A 13,887-nucleotide genomic window follows, 5' to 3' on the forward strand; every position below is an offset into this window, starting at 1 on the left:
AGAACTGTTTGCATGGTGAACTGTAAGTCTATCAGTTGAATATGGGCTGGGGTGCAGAGCGAGAAAACCAAAACTTTCCACCCAGTCTCTAGGTGGTTTTTATCATAATATGTTGTTGCTGCAATCTCCTAAGGGCTAATCCTGTTTCTTCTGTTTGATGTGTACACCTGTGTAGTTCCACAAATAAATACAGGTTTACCTGAGTGTAAATAAAGAAGAAACTTATATGACATTCCATTGCTTCTGAATTGCTTAAGTATAATAATAGGAAATTTGGCTTAGYTTTTGCTATTGATTATCTGTTTTAATTATTAGACTAATGTTACTAATTCTAACTGCTAATTATTTAATATCATTTTTTCTCAAAATTAATTTTTAAAGGAAATAGTGTGATTTTTGTAAAGTAAGTTCTAGATTTCAAATTCCTATCAAGCAAAACGTGGTGATTTTGAACCTAATTTTTTTCTATATATGCTTTGAAAAGCGCCTAAAAATACTCTCACCACCTGGGCGTCATCTTTAGGTTAAATGGATGTTACTGGCCTGACCTATTTTCATGAAGAGTTCATAGAAAAGTTCAGAGCAAGGGGATGAAATACTTGATTGGCAGAGAAGATGAGTTGTTTGTAATTTTAATCAAATTTAAAATTAAGACATACTTCAAATAATATGTCAGACTAGTGTTAGTGAGTTTAAAATCTAATGACAACTGCTGTCATTATTAGTTAAATATAGCCATTGTGCCTGTGGCAATAAATGATGACACTTCAGAACATGCGGAAACAAAGAACTCTCAAGTATTTAAAGGGAGTGACTGTAAACTTAGTTAAACACAGGAATGTGACTTGTGCATAATGCATTTACCAAGTACAGAGGCATCTATACAAATTGAATGCAGCATTACATGTTGTTACTACAAGAGTCTTTAGATTTTTAGAAAACTTGGGCCTTTATGYATATTTCATAGATTTGTCTCATATGTACTACATTAACATAATTGTATTAATCTATGGAATATATTTCAGACTCATTTCTCCATTACTGCTGTATGTTTGAAATACATCACTAAATTTTCACAACATTAAAAAGTGTGAAATGAAAAGCAATGTCCTTTTTAATCTATTGAAGTCTTTTGCAGACAGTAAATTCTAGATTTACAAGGTTATGAAAGTGGTTTTGGGCATTCGTTGGTACTTATTTCTGTAAAGGTGAGGAAACAAACAAGTTGAAGGAAGGTGTGTGGATACATACACAGGTTAGTGTCACAAAAAAAAATAATGTATCAGTGTATTGGAATATCATTTACAAGTTCATTCTTTATTTACCATTTGAGAAATGTCATAACTTTATAAATCTTGCAGTTACRCAATGAAGGTATAAAGCAATTACGGACTAAGGATAGGTGTGAGGAGAACAAGAAGACTGAATTATAAATAGGGTTCTTTGAGTTCAGTACATTAGGAAATGTGTAGTGTACAAAACTGCACTCAGATCATGAGCATTATGATCAATACTTGGATAAGAAATACCAGAGGAAAATTGAAGTGCTCTATGAATACTGGTTATACTGTAAGTGACATTTTTCATTGTTAATAATGAATCAATATGTTATTATTTCATTAAGCTTTTTGTTGGAGGAAGGGATTCATTGTGCATATGAATTTGAACTGTAATTCTGCTATCCTGAGGTGATTAAACATTCATAGGCACTTTCATTAGCACTAACTGTGTTGCTGTGTTTTAGAGTGGGGTTAGATACTACATTCTGCTTATTCACAGTTTCTCACTGTAATTTCAATTTGCCAAGTTAATCTTAACATTCTGTACCAAGTTACTTGTAGTGTTGCTCAGCTTGTTTAAATCACTTTAACAGCTAACCTGTATCAAGTAGTATCAGGAATGTAATTTTATGCCAGAATGTACCATTTAAAAAAACAGAAAATTATGTAAAGTTTTATATAAAAAATAAGGTTTAATGTAACTTGGCAATACTAAGCACTTAGTGGCTAGTTAAGACATAGCAAATTAAGGCTATTAGCTCATACAATGTCTGCTACACAGTGGCAAGTAACTCAAAACCACAGAATAATGTAGCTTGAAAGGGACCTCTGTAGGTCATGTAGCACAATCTGCTCAAAGCAGGGCTAACTTCAAAAGTAGATCAGGTTACTGAGGACCTTACCTGGTTTTGAAAATTTCCAAGGACATCCGGGCAAACCRTTGCAATGTTTAATCACTCTTACTGTGAAATTTTTGTCCTTAGAGTCTGCTGAAACTTCCCCTACTGCAGCTGTGACTCTTGTCCTTTTCCATGGACCCTGTGAGGAGCCTGATTGTTTCTGTCTGTTCTGTAACCCTTTTAAATAGTGTAAGACTGCAGTTAGAACTTCCTTTGGCTGCCTTCTCTTTGGGCTGAACAAAGCCAGCTTTCTACGTCATGATCTTGCATKTTATTCCCAGCTCTGAAAGTGAATGAAATGCAGTTGAGTACATAGATTTTAGACATTCATTCTTTCTGTTGGACTTTGTGATGAACTTAGTGCTGCCAGTGTTTGCTGTTCCACTGAGTATAGCTAAAATATGTCAGCTATATAAAATGCTGTAGAATGCTCTAGTGGATACTCACTCTGTGAGGGAATTTTGCTTTGGAGAGYGCTGGTTTGTGGGTGTCAAGAGATTGGTAGCTGCCAAGCTTCTCAAGTCAAGTAGGATCATGGTGGCTTAAGGATATTCAGCAGCATCAGGCAATTTCAGGTGGCAAGAGTAATTATAAGGCRCACAGATACTGAAAAGAGCGATAGTCTACAGTGTTCCAAAGTGGTATGAATGTATTCTTTGCTGCATGGTGCCTGCTCTTCATATACATAATGGCCTCATTGGTACTTTATTCCATCAGGCCTGATGATGTACCGTCATACTTAATATTCTTGGCCATGCAGATTCCTGGGGGACATACTCCATTGTGCCTGAAGCTTCGTTGTACACTTCCACTATAGAACACAGACAAGCTTGGCCTTCRGAGCAAGTCTGCAGCCAGTCTTAAGAGATAATAGAGGGTGTAACCTTGAAGGGTGGGCAAAATTTTTATGAATCATGTTTTGTGGCCGAGGTAGCCACAGAGTCTTTCTGAATTCATCTTTAGGCATCTAATTGTTCTTTCTGCTCTATGCCAAGCAATTTCTAACTTTCACCTTATGTCATCTTCCACTGTAATGTGATTCAGTTGCTGTTTCTTTTTGAAGTACCACTGTACTCGGGAAGAAAGCAAAATACATGCAGTTAGTGTGGATACTTAAACTGAAAAACGTCTTTTGCCRTTCCCCCAACCAGCTTGTAACACTTACTTACATGGAAAATAATATAAAATATATGTCTAATAATCGCACAAATAAAAAGTCAAATCATGGCTTTGAGTTAGATTAGATATACCAATGTATGTTAGAGTGCACTCCTCCAAGGCTGAAGCACATTCTGCAGCTTACTTGAAAACATACCAAATTCAAAAATCTGCAGATGACAGTTAATCTATGTTTTTACTTACTTGTATTGCTTAGCTGAGGTCTGAAGACTTGTCTTCCAGTCTTAACTACAGGTTGAAAAACTTCAATTAAATTAGATTTTTTGCTCTCACTACTTGTTTACAACATAATTGGTTTTTTAGTTATGGGAAGTGGAATTCATGAAAAGTCATGAGATATAATTCAAGATGGGCTGTTTATATGAACTTTGACATGCGTCTTCTCCATGAGACTATAGTCTAGTACCACTTGGAACCTGTATTGATGGAGGGACCAAGATGTAGTCAGGCCATCCTGTATGCTGAGTGGATAGGAGGTCCTCCATAGTCAACAAAAATAATTTCTTTACAACAAATGGGAATTATTAACATAAAATAATGTACATAAGAAGAATGTCTTCATAAAGTTTCGTGAAGTAACAATAAGCAACCTTTCTGTGTGGATAAGTGATTGATATTTCAACATGCCTTTTTAGGGAAAAGTTTATTTCAAGCTCTTCTGTGTGATCCTGTGCAACTGTTCAGATGCCCCTTCTCTAAAATGGTTGGAGTAAAACATTCCTGTATAATAATAAAGCAATTACAATGAATGCTTCCTAAATGCTTAATAATAAGRACTGTGAAACACACATAGTGTTAAWACCATTCAGTGAAGCCTCCCTGTGTTTTGAGATCCAGCATTGTTACTTTTAGCTGTGGGAGATAACTGATGCTGTTGCTCCATCTCTATTTTACCTGGTAATCTAGTTCCATGTGTATGATGTAGAAGGCTATTTGGAGCCTAAGAGTCTGCTTAGTGCAATTAGCATTAGTAAAGCCTTTTGATGCTAAAACTCTAAACATTCCCATTGTCACAGACTCTTTCTAGTGAGTGCCTAACAAGTTCACATCATGTGCATATGCCAGTCAGATTTCACAGCAACCACAGAATACCTTCCTGGCAACTGTAAGTGCCTGTGTGTGCTGTTTCAAATGTAAAGATAAGAGAAAKTTGATAAATTCTACTAGAAACAGGAAGTGCTCTGGAGAGGAAAGCAGGAAAAATGAGGCTACATTTACATTAGCAAGTAATGCAGCCCAGTTGAAACAGATCTGTGGAGCAAAACAGTTAGTTCCAAGGATCTTGTGTCCAAACTATACATCTTTTAAGAGGTTTTGCTGTGGGCTAACTCTAGTCTTTGCAGTAGACTTAATGAAGCGCTTTAGGTATGCCTCTGCAGCACATTGTTCATGTAGTTTCATCCAAGGAAAATCAGTTTGCATGGTCTGAAACAGCCAAATGAGCCAAAATGCATTAAGTCAGAGCCATAGGGTGCTCACTTAAAAGTTGCATTCTTTGTTTGAACTAGAACACTAATCTAGATGCATCCTTGTGAAGGAAAACAGAAGCTTTACAATATTGTAAATACCTCAAAATGGAATTCATGTATTTACTGAKAGCTAGCCTTAGTTACAAAATGTCCCGTTAGATCAGCAGATTTATAAATTCAGATTCTCAGTCACTGTAAATTAGTGTAGTTAATGTACTAGTATACTGAATTAAATAAAGTTAGCTTGTTTACATTCATTAAAGATCTAATTCGTGGTCTTCAGAAAGCAGTGTGAGGTTCCATCAGTTGACAGTCACTAAGGATATTTAAGTGGGAAACTAAACCACAGTTAAACGAATTGTTTTTCACATTCATTGTCAATATCAGTGTCAACGGGAAGATGAATTACTGTTTGTCCTGGAACTTCTGCAGATTGCCACAAAAAGCACAGCTATTTACATTTTTGCAGTTTTGGGGGAGACTTATGTATTAACATAAYCAGTGCATGCTTTGTATTTCATAATAGAATAGCCTCATGATGATAAAGATYGTGAATTGAAACCACTTTCTCAAAAGAGCTGTCATGGCATCTAACATGTTAGCCAATTGTAATAATAACAGTATAAGAGTTATTTTTTAACATCATATGTATAGATGAATTCCATTAATGTTAATGGCAGTTACAAGGCTAAGGATCAAATTTTTAACTGAGTTAATCATATAATGTGATTTCAGTGATCTTGAATTACTAAATAATTTTTAGAGGTTTCAGCCCCTAAGTTTTTGAATATATTCAGCTCAGACTGAGTTATTACTGGTAAAAAGAGTTTATTGGCACARTTTTGGTCTATAGTTACATAGTTCGTGAGTATATTTCAACATGCCAGGTACTCCATCTTTTTCAGAGATTTAATCGCAAATGTGTTCTGTGCAGAGGCACTACATCATTTAGAGGTAGTGCTAGTGTTTGGAAAAAGAAAAGCAAAAGTTGAAGTGAAACAAAAATGTCATTTTTATGGTGTAGTGTCAGATATGCAACTCAAACACTGCTTAAAAGGATCGAGTTTAATTTTCCTGAAGTAGAAGAAATGAGAAGCATTTCATTTTTGCAGGTGAGAAGTGAAATGTTCCTCTCTGCTCATTGATAGAGGCATGCTAAGGTGAATTTTAATTATGACTAAATTGTGGTATTACTCTTTCATACCCTGAACATCTGTTCCCTTCAGGAATGATGATTTATGCAGGCTATCACTGCAGACAGCTTGCTACAGCTTATGTCACGGTTAGTAGGAAGCTGGTGGTAGCATTTCAGAAAATACCAACATCTAAGTGGAGACAAGCCAGTGTGTATTATTTAGGTATTAGGGAAAGTGGAGCATGATGTGTCCGTTTTTAATTTCGAAGCCAAATATTGACTTTTTTTTTTCCTTTCAGACAATCTGTCATTTTTGAAGAAAGTAACTTGTGCAGTGAAAGGCCTGATTCTTCATAAAGGTGTCAAGCAAAGAAAATCAAGACTGTCATTTCCAACTGCATGAAGAAAATTATAGAGAAGACCTCAGTCAGAATTTCACTGTTTAAGAACTTTACAGGGTAGGATGGCTATGACATTGTTGCATCACAGAATCAAATTGGAAAAGTAACCTCTGTTTATTAATGTCTGAATGAATCTCCAAAATACCTTTGCTACTATTTTATTGTTTTTGTATAGCTACAGATTATCTTTAAAAAACAGGAAAACTACACTCAAATTASAAAGCCTTGGGATTCAGCAGAACTGGAGTTAAATGTCTGTTCAGGTTTGACAAGGAGAATTTTACCTTAGAGCTCACTGCTCCCCTAATAGCCCTCCTGCTTCTCATCCTTTCTTTAATCTGCTTGGTTTTGCCCAGTAACCACTTTGCCTCTGCTTATGCCTATTTCTTCTAGTTTTGTCTGTGCTATCTAGCAGTACAGTTTATCTGAGGTTTTATTAYCAAGGAACAGTACTCTTAAGATTATCTGAGACATGCGTTCTGTATTTGAAAATAAATTAAATTTTGAGTTAGGCACTTAAGTATTYGATAGCTAAAATATTTGTCTTAAAAGATACTGTAACCATATAACAGCATATTTCTAAAGTTAGGCTATATGCAGTGATTTCTTTTCCTACATGAAGGCATTTAAATATCCTTGGCAATTCAGTAGCTTCTAAAATAGTTACTACTTACTCTTTGTAAGTAATTGCGTAAATCTAAATGGCTTGTGTATTTGTCCCCAAACAAATATRACATACATACATTATATCATCTAATTTGTATTATTACTCTGTGATACATGTGAAATAAGTTTCTAAAAGTATATTCTAAATTCTCATACCTGCTTCTGATTCATCACACAATATGCAACAATTTCACTGCATATAAAGAATTTTGAATGCCTGAAGTATTAGTATTCCACTCTGAATTTTTAAACTTTGTAGGGCGATTATAGTTTTCATATATTGAAATAATTTACAAGAGAGCTATATCAAGCTCAGTTAAAGAATTATCAGTTATCTGTMCGCTTTTTAATATCAACTGTGGTAATAAATATTATTTCCTATTTTGTAATATGTAACTAGTTCTATTACTCTCAGCATTGGTGCAGGTATTCAAGAAGTTGAATGCAATCATGAATAATAAACAATGAACATTCTAAGAACTTACTTGCTAACTAGAACATTCAGGATACCAGGCCAGTGAGAATAATCAGAATACGCAGGTCAAACTTGTCTGTATATTGAAGCAAAAAGGTTCAGCAATAACTTTTTAACATCACACAAAACAGTAGTTTGAAAAAAGTACTAAGCAATCCCCAGCTGGGAAAAGCTGTTATCCATGAGGCTTTGCAGATCATGTGGACTAACAAAGGCTCTCCAAAAATGAGTGTATAGTTTTGTGTATATTTCAAGACAGTATTTCAGCACTGTTGCCAAAAGAAGCCGTCCTGGCCTCGACCATTTGTATCTAGTCTTTACAGTTCTTTTGCAGCTTTCTTGACAGCATAGGAGTTTTGTTCTGTCATTTAGTGAAACTCATAGGAAAGCTGACGTAGCTCAAAATTAAACCAATTAAAAATGTCAATTTTAATTTGGAATAGTTTCTGGAATCTGGTTCACTGCCCAGTTACATAAATACCTTGCCAGCACAAGAAGAAAGTGGCATAGAGGTGGAAAGAAAGAACTGAGTCTGAAAGACTGAAAAACTTGGGAACATTCTGGCTTGTACTTACTGCTTGCTAGAGTACAAGGAGAACTTAAGCCAAAGAAATAGTTGTATGTTTATGTGCAATTCATATTTGAATTTTATACAAGGATCTGATCCTCCACTGAGTGAAGGATGTTTCAAGGTGTACAAATTTAAAATAGATTGGAAGTCAATGTCTTGGGTATTCTATGCAACAGTAGACATAAAATTATTTTAAAGTATTTGAAATGTTGCTTGATGCTGTCTAGTGATTTAAACAGCAAACGTTTCTCACTTTTAAGTTGAATTGCAGTACTGTGCAATTGCAGTACTGTGTCAGACCTGAATTTTTATTTGTCCCACAGTCCTGTCTTCAAGTGGATCTCTAAATGAGTGTGGAAGAATAAAGGAAACATGCGGCATATAGTGATAATTTCCTAGCATATTCTCCTTATCTGGGACAACCCAGCTCGTGGTGCAGACAAATCGGAGAGTATATCAGAAGCAGAATGGACTCTTCCTCCTTGAATACAGATATTGTTTTATTATTTGGATGGAACATGATTCCTTCCCTTTGCAGCTTCAGTCACCCAGCATGATTAAAAATACAACCAGTTTTTTCTTCTGTGTATAATAAGCAAATGTTCAGCAGATTGTTGCTACTATATAGAAAAGCATGTTTGTTCCTCTGCAGTCAGTAACTACTTTTTTTTCAAACTTCTACCTGTTAATGAAAAGTGGACCAGCTATACAAAGAGATCTCAATTCATTTGCTATATCTTGGCAGGAAGATCTGCAACTCAAGGAACTAGAATGCTTGATTCTTTTTGTTTTGAAACCCTGACAGCAGTGATAATACTCACTTCAGATCTGATAGATACGTATCAGTGAAAGAATGAGGAAAATGACAAAATGAATAATTGCTGGCTCTGTTTCCATTCTCAAAAAGCCAGACTTGTCAGATTGTACAGTCATCAGTCTTCTGTGCATCTTCATTTAGCTTCTGTATAGGCTTCCAATGGATGAACTGCACACCTACCATACAGCAACCAATTTACTGATGGAATCTGGCAAATAGAGTTAATAATTCATTGAAGAGATGAATTTGTTTCATGCTGAAAATGCCTATTACTGTGCAATTAAAATGGGAAAGAACAATAAGTATACYTAGAAAACTGAAAGAAAAGATGAGAAATACCAACAAATTCCARTTTTTAAGACAGAGAAATCTGGGACTAGATTTTGATATAGGAGACCCAGGTACAGGTCCATGCTCTCATTGGTTCTGATTAGACTTCAACATTGTTCTCCCATATCCATTTGAGACAAGTATCACCAGTTAAACAATTGCCTAGAAAGCTAAGGAATTGTTTGTTATAATGAGTCAGAAACAACAATTTTTGGAGGACTCTGACTCCACTTTAAGCAATTGTAATACATATTTGCATGTTTTTCTATCTTCTCCATTGCCAGAAAATGTGTTTGCAGTTGGATTAGAACTTGGTCCAGAAATCTGGCAAATGCAGGGAGGGAATATCTTGTAATTTAGCAGTCACAATTGGTACRGAACACCTTCAGAAGAGTTCATGTTTATGCGTGTTAGAGCATTGAAGCTACTGTTATTGCAACTTACAGTGAAAAAAGAAGAAAAGCAAGGCAACATAAAACTTAATTGATGGTGTATTTTCTTTGTCTTACTTCAAATTGTGTTTCTATTGAGAGATAGTGTCTGCCCTAAGTTTGGTGTGGGATATCTTAATTGTGTGATTCTGTTGGGGTAAGAAGTATATTACCTACATTTGAACATGTTTTATTGTAATTGAGATTTTTATAACTGGATACATTCCTCTTAAAATTTATCAGACTGATAAAATTTTTCTTCCATGATACTTCAGCTCTGTTTTCTGTCTGAGCACCTTGAAAAAGCTTAGGATCKTCACCTGTCTGGCCTAAAATAGGCATGATGAAAAACAAACAAACAAACAAACAAAAACYTTAGTATTTTCCTCTTGCCTTTTCTTTTCAACAGTTTTATGAACAATGGATTTCCTTTGGTCRGAGTATTGCCATTACTGTCATCAARAGAGTAATRTGTGCTCTCTGTCTTAGACTTTATTCTAGAGAATGACAGGTAATTTCACTAGCATCACTTTAGTGACAAATTCTTCTTCAGTCACACAACTCCTGTAGTGATAATTCACTTTTTTTCATAAAATCTACATTCACTGAATAGTATTATATAAAAATAGCAATTGTACATATCCTCAAGTATTGTGATTGCTGTACAAACTGGACACAGATGAGCTGAATATTCAATAATGYGTTCTTTTAAAGTGTATATGTAACAAATAGTATGTGAAAAAAAATGCTAACAAGAAATCTGTATTTTAAAAATAATTTACTGACCTATATGACTAAGATACTGGCTTGTATAACTAATCTGAAAAACTGGTTCAGCATGAAATTTTAAGAGTAAGAAGTTCTCTATAAAACAATAGCTGTGATGAATAATTAGGAAACATCAGAACAATGCAAGTATAGAGAATAAGCATAACTTAGAATTTGACTTTGGTTGCAAGAAATAGCTTGAAATATCCCTTATCGTGATGGTATACAGCAAGCCAAAATAAATTCACTATTAGGTTTGGAGTTTGTTGGYTTTCTAAATGTTTCTGAAACAGAGTTTGTTAGTAGTTTGTTAGTAGACTATCTGAAGATCAAATGCTACTTACGAAAGCTTTGAATATTTGATRGGGATCAGAAGTGAAATTTAATGATTGTTACTTTTCTAGCATTTAGCATGTATTTTTATTCAAAGCACTCAGATACAAAGGTATAGCAAGCCTAATYGAGTCTCCATTTCTCTTCTACTGCAGCCAGTATTACTGGCACTAATAGACTATATTGTTTCCACTGCACAAGGAATCTTTTGCTTGAGTCACTGGGTAACTTTTAAGAAATTGCTGATTGTTTCATATTTTTGCCATGACCTATAGTCTCTGAATACACATTCAAAAATTTAATACTAGATAATTTTCTTTTTGTGTAGTTAAACTAATTAGAAATTAATAACAACAATTGCTTTGTTTGTCTTTCTTAGTTTGTCTATAAGGCCTGTGAAGTAGAGCTTCTATCCTACCTGTACAGCAGCTTATAATAAATTGAATGATTTTGCACAAGAATCTTAATATTTATTTTATAGTTTGTGAGTTTGTAAAAAAAAAACACGTGATAATTTAATGTTTTGTTCTACTGGTAATTACTTCTTTTCTTCAAAGATAAGTTGCAATTATTTGCTTTATTCTATTGATAAATTTTTCTATATAGAATGCAATTTTTGCCAGTGGGTATATATCCAAGGACTGATAGCTTTACATCGTGCATTTTATGGGGGATGTAGACTTTAGTGCCATTTAATTTGTAGATATTTAGACAATATTCATACTATGTTTTTTTATTTTTTAATATATTTGTTAAATAATTAAGTTTTAATTATTTGCAGTAACACTTCTTTTTCTAAAAAATTTTAGGTGATTGAATGCTGAACTTCACCAGCAAGATACTTGCACAATGAATGTGGAGAAAAATTGACGATACCGTAAGTAGAAAGTAACATTTATAGGACAGATATTCTGTTTACTAAATCAAGAACTTAAAACTGAAAAACAAACCCTGAATTTTTTTCTTTTTGCTTAGTGCAGATTGATGCCTGTAAATTGAATTAAAAATTGCAAATATTCAGTAAATAAATTTATGAATAAACCTATTGGTGTTGCATAATTCTAGCATTTGAATATTAGCATATTTTTTTCCTTTTAGTAAGTGATTGCATGTGTGCTTTCTACAGTAGATCCTTCTCTAGTCTGAGAGCTTTTTCTTACAGTTTCAGTGGTGTAGCACATGCATTGTTTATCTCTTCTACCCTTACATGTGGTCTGTAAGTAAGAMCCGCTCCAACTTTGCTGTCTAAGAAGGCTGAGTTAATTCTTTGTACTTCCTATTGTTTTTTAATGAATAGCTGTATCTTTGTAGTATAAACTTAATTAGGCAGTTAAGTATATACTTCTGTGGGTTTTTGCTTATCCCTGAATATCTTCCTTTGTTACTCAGACTGAAGATTTTTAGTACCAGGTTTTAAAGTATGTAAGTTCAAGAAGTTAAAACTTCAGAGGTATCAGAGAAAAAAGTAGCATTTGTAAATCATTAAAAGGAGACTTAAATTTCAGCTGTGTGCCTGAACAAATGTCTACCTATGTAGTCTGTTTGTTTGTCTTTTATTCCTAACCACTCTGGGAGAAGCAAATGAAATCTCATCCTAGTTAGGAGCAGAACTTCCAGAGTGCGTTTTATTCCCTTCACAAGCCAGGTATCAATCTCTGACCACCTCTTAGGGAGGGAAAAGTCTCTCTTTATTTCTGAGCATTCTCTCTTTACTTCAAAGTTTACAGCTACTTTCTGATCAAAGATAGAAAATAAGGATTCCTGATTATTTAAAATGATGCACAGTAATGAGAATGCTCCTGAAAACAGTTGTAATGAGATGAGCATGATAGACTCAGCTAAATATTCTCCAATATTGTCTGAGGAGAAACTGGCATACACTGCATTCCGTGCACCATTGGAACAAGAACCTGCATACACCGCATTGCKTGCACCATTGGAACAAGAACCTACAGACATCTGCAGAGTCTTTCTACTCCACATGACAACACTTTTGTATTACTTCTTTTGTATTACTTCAGTTTTTGGTTTATATCACTGGTGCATAGCATGAGGRGCCTCGTTTTCTGTAATTGTGGACACTTAAAGCACTGGTAGTATTCATATAAGCATAGGTAACTTCTTAGATATCTACTTTAGAATTCCTGTTTATGTATAACTGAGTCAAAATGAAATCCTCAACTCTGCCTTTGTTGTGAAGTCTTGTGTGGTGACAAAAATTTTGCCAATTACATGACCTGTTTAGGAATGAATTCAGGTATTTCTTTTCTGCATTTCATCCTAACATTTACATTCAAATTCATCTTAATGTTTCTATCCTTAGATACAGAGTTGAGTGGAGGCACCTTGTTTGGTAGATCAAGGAAAGGTAGATCAAAAATTTAAACTTGCTTAAATCCTACAGCTAAAGATGTGCTTTTATTCTAAACATAGCTAGGATACTAATTGTGAATTTAGAGGCAGATCTCTGTGAGGCTTGCATAGTTGGATACGTTTCTCAGAGAGATAAAAATAATGGCTCTGTGCCTACAATCAAGTATTGTGTGCTCCATAGTATTTTTCTCCTGTTAAGTCTCTGTTGCCAGTTCTTAACAGGATATATTGAATGATTGTTCAGATGAGTAAGAAGTGGCATCAGTAGATGTCAAGCATAAAACTATGAGCTCAGTCATCAGTTCCACTCAGCTATGTGAAGGTACTGTAAAATGCCGTGAAGAAGTCACAACTGAGTTTCCCTTATTTGACATACAGAATGTAGACCCTTACACATACCTTATTTTCGTGTTCTGTGTAAAAGTCACAATATGAGCAGGGAAGAAAAAGATGTTTAACCTGGTCTGGCAAAGATGTAGCTGCTAACACCATGGACTGGAGCCAACAGAGCATTGAAACAGTTGTAAGTTCCATTTTGAGGCATCTTTGTCTGACTCGGTAAAATACAGTACAAAAAAAAAGTTATTTTTTTTTCTACTTGTCTTCTCTTGCAGTATGTGTATCTGCAACATTTTTTTTCTTAAATGGTAATATGTGTAACAATAGCTGAAGTTAGGTGTCATGAAGTCTGAATGTATTCCTTTCTATGTAGTATATTTTTAAACTTTTGATCCATTAGAAGTAAGCCTTTTGGCCTGAA

This window comes from Rhea americana, unplaced genomic scaffold (genome assembly GCF_003343005.1).
Source record: "Rhea americana isolate MKP2758 unplaced genomic scaffold, rheAme1 scaffold_17, whole genome shotgun sequence".
Taxonomy (NCBI): Eukaryota; Metazoa; Chordata; class Aves; order Rheiformes; family Rheidae; genus Rhea; species Rhea americana.